General features: G+C 40.3%; 1 protein-coding gene across 10 annotated transcripts in view; it reads right to left on the bottom strand.

The window, feature by feature from the left end:
- ARMC2 (armadillo repeat containing 2) overlaps positions 1 to 6,652 on the bottom strand; it is an 83,601-nt gene that overhangs the window by 41,179 nt on the left and 35,770 nt on the right. For 5 of the 10 annotated variants that reach the window (XM_083433470.1, XM_083433469.1, XM_083433466.1 and 2 more), the window contains exon 4: positions 588 to 672. The exons of the other annotated variants lie outside the window; for them this stretch is intronic. The gene's annotated coding sequence lies outside the window, so the exon portion shown is untranslated. The remainder of the gene's footprint in view (positions 1 to 587; positions 673 to 6,652) is intronic. 10 annotated transcript variants of the gene reach the window in all.

Below are 6,652 nucleotides of genomic sequence, written 5' to 3' on the forward strand. Positions count from 1 at the left end.
AATCAGAAGAGTCTCCATTGTTGACCTCAGACTGCTGGCATATTGATTCTGTTCTTTAAATAGCTTTGACCCAAAACATGTAAAGCTTCAAAAAACATAACCAGCACTTTTATTAAAGCATGGAAATGCTACAATTTAATCAGTATAGCTGGTACAGTAATGGTGCCACATGCTGTGACTGTTTAGGTCCCAACAGAACTCAGGCAGCTGAAATTGGATCTGCTGAATTTTCTTAACCATTTTAAAATGTGGCCCCATGTGCAGTTCATTGCAGTGGTCCAATCTGTATAACTGAGGAAGGGTTTGGCCTCTCCAGATACAGTTGCACCTCGCATACCAGCCTAAATTGGTAAAACTGCCACCAACTGAGCTTCTCCAGTTAGCACCGGATCCAGGAAAACACGTTTGTGCAATTGGTCCTTCAGAGGGAGTAGAATCCTACCTAGCAACAACTGTAGATATTGATAGATATTATATTATTTATATGATGTTAGCTGCTCTGAACCCGGCTCCGGCCGGGGAGGTCGGGGTACAAATAAAATTTTATGATGATGATGAAACAATCTGCTACACTACTGCTCTTTTACCTGGCTGCAAGCTCAGTTTTAGGACTCTCATCCATTCCAGAACTACCTCCAAACACTGCTTTTGGATTTTATTAGCCTCCCCTCTCTGGAATCAGAAGATGGAAACAAGAAGTAGAGTGGAGTATCATCCCGATACTGGTGATGCTGCAACCCAAATATCTGGACAACTTGCCCCAGCAGTTTCATAGATTAATATTGCACATTGCACATGTGTATATAAGTGCTAGGAAACCACAAATGGCCATGGTTCCCTAATGCATGCACACTATATGGAAACAGAAATGTTCTTGTCTTTATATTTCCTATATTATTAAAAAATATATAACAAATGAAGCAGCTTTTAGGACTAGTGAAATGTTCAATTGTTCCCCAAATGATCTTGTACCCTTTTCGGACCTTTTTGTGTACAAGAACCTCATACAATTATGGAGCAGGAAGCTTTCTCTTTCCCCCATACCTCATTATATGGCACCCTCTGGTTCACCTAGTAGAGGTGCTAAATCACTGGATTTTGGATATGGGGATGAGCACTGCACCCAACAGTCGAATTTGACTGGACTTAACCATCCAGGGGTCCTTTACAATTGCTTATAACCCATCTTTCTACTGGAAAATATCCCAAGTGGCTGGCAAAAACGAACTATCCAATTAAAATGGTCCATGTGAACATACAATGGCCACCAGGTCAATCATAAAATTTAAAATTCAAGTATATCAGATAAGATTTCATTGTTAAAAACACAATATAAAACTGGCAAGGATACCACGCAGTTAATAAAAGTCTTTGGTAATATCATAATATAATAAAATAAAGATGACAAAAATGATGTAAGGATTATTTGTGGTTGTGTTTTATTTTTATTGTATTTTATCTTTATTTTTAAGGCAATGACTCCCATCACATAATCTTTTGATTATCATCACTCTATATTTAGAGTGAGACCATATGGTTACTAGCTGATGAATCCAGTCCTCATTGACTCATTTTGTAGATCTTCGTGTATTTTCCTAATGACAGGGGTGGGGTGGGGGATGCATTTACTGACAGAGAAGACAGGCTGAGAATAACTATTTTTAGCATCCACTTCAAGTGCAGTGGACAAATCAAGTAGGTAACCTGCCATGGCAAATTTTACAGTGAGACAAGAGCAGTTCCTGGAGTCAGAGAATGAGGACAGGACAGTGGGAAGATTTATTTGCCTTTTCTGAAGTTATCACTTGCTGCAAGGCAAAGATGTTGAAGTATAAAGTTTGCTCTCAGACAATTCCTTAGTGCTTGCTTATGGAAATAAAAAAAAAAAAATCCAACCAGAATAGTCAGTCCTGCTAGATGCCATGCAATATAAACAGGTATCTGTTGTTAAACAGCCTGGTCAAAAATTAATAAAGTGTGGGCCATTTAAAAAAGAAGTTGCATGGTAAAAGGCAGGTTACATGTCATTTGGAAAAACCAACATAGTCCCATGGCATTATTATCTTCAATGATTTGCCGAAATTCTTAACAATATGTTGCTTAGTTTGGCTGTTTGCAAATAGTACATATTACATTTTTTTTAAATAACCAGGGCAAATATATGGAATATTGATGCCCTATACTGCTCCCGTTAAAAGCTCCCTCACAGTGTTAATTGTTTCTACTGCACTCTAATATCTATTTTTCAAATAACAACTAATTTTAAAATATAATAAGCACCAATTGGTCTCAGTAGTCCTAGATGAATGGCTTGCCATCTCTAATCTCACATTCTTTCCCCACTGCCCCAAGACCACCAAACTCCACTTTGGCAGGTGGTAAGGAGCATGATTTATACGGGGAGGGAGGTGGGTGGGTGGGCTTCAGCACAAACCTACTGGGGAGGCATCAAAATTCACTAATTGAAGGAATGTTGGTGAGTAGCAAGGCACCCACAGAGGCTGCAGGTTTCCTTATGATTGTGTGCGGCCTGTAGGTTGCCACAGGCGTGTTAGTCCATGGCAACCTTTGGTAACATACTGGGTAACTTATCACCAGTTCAAGCTGGAATTCTGCAATTTGGAATTCAAACTAGAAATCTGACCTTCCAGAACCAGAAAAATATAATACTGTGGGATACAAAAGCTTAAAGTACTTTCACATTAAAAGTAACACAGCCCAAACCAAACCAAATCTTCTTGATTGCTGCAACCAGCATAGTCACTAAATTGCTGGAAATGCCATTTTTTAAAAGGCAGTAATAGAAGTGGCAAAATATTAAAGTCTGTGCATTATGGAAGAAGCAGGCTCTTCAAATGTCTCTGTGGTTTGTATAATTTCTAAAAGTGGAGATGTGAACTGCTTTGATGGAGAGATAATGTAAATGGAAGCAGCATATGTTTCAGTTAAACTGAAGGACTGGTGCCAGGGAAGGGTAAAGTATTTATCTAAACTAAATGTCAAAGTAGTTATTTTTAAATGCAATTTAATTTGATTTTTATTTTTTTACTGAAGCCAAAAGGGCACCTCAACTATTTTTACTCTTACCTATTATGCCGTTCCATGAATAAATCATCTCTGTAGGGTGCTAGAAGAAGATGCTTTTAGTTCAAAATGAAGCACAAAGGTTATTATTTTGAGCTCTTTGTCTTGAAAATGGTTGGAGAAAGAAAGAAAAGCCTTTCTCCAATCACAGGATTGTCAGGTAGAAGAAATGTTTGTTCATGTGGCTTTAGTGGCATTTTGGGTATTTTAAATCTCCCACTAGCAAGAGCTGTGTCTCCCAAACTTCTGATGGCTTAAGGGACATTTCTTTTTGCAATTAACACAGAAGGCCCATGTACACTCAAAAATGTCTACTAGGGAATCCATTCCTGATCTTTTTGCAGGAATCATTCTTGCCTTCTGAGAGGACTCATGCAGTGTACAGTACGGTGGCCTGCAGCAGGCAGAGTTTTGGGCTAGGGAGACCTAGGTTCAAATCCTCACTCAGCTATAAAGTTCACTGAGTGACCCCGGGCCACTCACAGTCTTGCAGACTAACTGCACTCACTGCGTTATGTTAAGGATTCAGTGAGGGAGAGAACTTGCCCTGAACTTGTTGGAGCAAGGATAAAATTAAGGTGTAATATTCAACAGATATCAATCTCACAGGCTGGCTGGCTGCGGCAAGCTACAATCTCCCATTCTTAACCTACCTCACAAAAACATAAAAAGTTTGGCCTAGGAGAAGATACCTATGGGACGCCTGTAAGCAGGACCTGAGCACAACATCATTCTGCTGGAACTTGCAGTTCCCAGAAACTGGCATTCAGACACTGGAGGTAGAACTTAACCATCATGGGCTGTAACCACTGATAGCAGCCTTTTCCTTCATGTATCTGTCTATAACCCTTTTTAAAAGGCATCTTCTGAGAGCAAATTCCAAACTTTAACTATGTGCTTTGTGTGAAATGTTGTGGGGATAAAGGGGAGGTTTAAAAAGACAATACACACATTTCAGGCTCTTTGGATGATTTAAATACATATGCAATTAATACATAAAAATAGTGAAAAATTAAGTGACTCGTGTACATGCCACTAGCATATATAATGAAGATTTGCAATGTTCTTCCAACAGTAAGCAATGCTGTGTCCAGAGTAAGATAATCAGTCATGTAACTGCTGGTTATACCTTATTCCAAGCATTAAAATACGGGATCTGCTTCGCATTTGGCATATAGTTTGGTTCATGTCTGATCATACTTGACATAAAAACTGTGGTATTTATGATATCTCTTCTATGCCAGCTAAATGATGCTGTCTACCAAATGCACACAAAACTGTATTACAGAAAAACAAAAATTAGCAAATTGAAGAAACAGCCATCAGGCTTAATGGGTTTTCTGCATGATTTTAAGTGCTGAAGAAATTGCCTATTTCTGCCATATAACTGTCATTTATTTATAAAGTCTGAGACCCAAATCTCATTCCAAAATGTTCAATTCCTGCATTTCTTATGAATTAAATGCTGTCCATTGTACCATAAATCCGCAATGGCGAACAAAGGCTACTTTGTTGCTGTTGTTGTTTAGAGAGGATACTTTTAAAACACCAGTGTAGCCACACAATGACCGCTCCCCGCATAAAACAGGGGGCGCCCTTTGTGTGGATGCGCGCAGCCCCTGGATCTGGAGCGGCTCCATTCAGCATAGGCTTGGCTTTGCCTTCCCTCAGGTGGGATACCTGGAGGTCTCCGCCAACCCCAGTCAGTTGTCCAATCCCACCTGGGGGAAGAAGAAGAAGAAGAAGAAGAAGAGTTTGGATTTGATATCCCGCCTTTCACTCCCTTTAAGGAGTCTCAAAGCGGCTAACATTCTCCTTTCCCTTCCTCCCCCACAACAAACACTCTGTGAGGTGAGTGGTGCTGAGAGACTTCAAAGAAGTGTGACTGGCCCAAGGTCACCCAGCAGCTGCATGTGGAGGAGCGGAGACGCGAACCCGGTTCCCCAGATTACGTGACTACCGCTCTTAACCACTACACCACACTGGCTCTCGGGGGAAGCGTTGCCAAGGAGATCAGGCCAGGTGGGGGAGGGATTACCTGCCCACACAATAGAGGGAGGATCTTACCTGGGAATTCAGAGTATAATATAATGAATATTATAGAAAACTCCATGCAGAACATTACAAGACTATGACATATACCAAATATGGCAAAGGTAATACAAGGACCCTTCTTTAATATACTGCCATATTGGCACACTGCAGCTGCAAAAACACTGATTAAAAGGTAAGTCTCATGAATATAACAAAAAGTTATAAGACAGAATCAGATATAGCAGTCATAAAAATGCAAAAAGAGAGTGTTTTTGGCATGATGGGCCCAAACTCACAAATCACATTTAAAAATTACTATATTGTGTGGTTTCTACAAATTTGCAGGCAGTGCCGGCTATTTGATGCTACTAATAAATGAATTGAGCCTCCATGTTTAGTGGCAATATAGCTCAGATATCAATAGTTATTTATACATTTACACATATAGTTTATTCGATTTTGCAAATCGGCACCATATTTTCTGCTTTTTGTTGGTGCTGCATTCTGCGTGAGCGGGGCAATTCTTGACTTGAATGTCCACTAAGTCTTCCATGACAGTAATGGAGGTCAAGCTTGTTTATCCACTACTAGAGAAGATAGCTGCAATAAGCTTTCAGAAGGTTCTCCTTGAACAGATTTTTAAATCCTCTGCCCCTCATGGGCGTAGCCAGGATTTTTGTTAGGAGGGGCAAGACCTGGGGTGGGGGGGGCAGAACCGATGTGATTGATCAGTTAAGTATTTCTATTGTTTTACTTGATCTAGGGGGGCAGCTGCCCCCCCCCCCGGCTACACCCATGGTGCCCCTGCAAAACAGAAGCCCATCTTGTAATATTGTTCTCTGGGATTCCCAGATACAGTGGATGTGCAAATCTTGTCCTTTCTGCCAATAGGTTGCTGTAAAAATCTTGTCTGGGTGGAAATTCAAATACTGATAGCTTAACAGCACAAGAACCAGGATTGCCATTACTATGCTTGCTGTATTACTGGGTGGGATAAACTGTACAGGGTCAGGGGAGGAAGAGCGCTTGCATGAATCTCTCTGACCACTTGCATGAATGTAGGAAGAGAAGGAATACAGCAAATGGGTCAAAGGGATATGGTACTCCAAATGATTCTCCATAAAACCTCTGTGCCTACTACTCCATGCAGTAATGTTCTTGGACAGTCCTTTAAAATAACAACCCTCCTCCAAAAAATACAGCCCTCTAACAATGGCACCACACTGCATTTTAAAAGAGAAAGGTGTTTTTCTCCCTAAGTATGTTGTAGATCATGGAATATATAGCAACAACAGAGTATTGGAGAGGATGCGTCCTGAATATTAATCCAAGTGTTTGAATTTTAAAGATTTATGTCAAGAGACAAAAACAGTGTCTCTAAATTACCTCAGCATTAGGGATAGAGGGGCCATATGTGTTTGTGCAGATTTCTTTGCAGAAGAGGGTTTTAACATATTGGTTCAATGTGCAGGTGTGGTGGGTCACTTATATTTGTCTCCAGTTGGATTTAGCTCATGCACTGTAAATAATTCAG

The sequence above is a fragment of the Podarcis tiliguerta genome (assembly GCF_965153285.1).
Source record: "Podarcis tiliguerta genome assembly, chromosome: 3".
In the NCBI taxonomy this organism is placed as follows: Eukaryota; Metazoa; Chordata; class Lepidosauria; order Squamata; family Lacertidae; genus Podarcis; species Podarcis tiliguerta.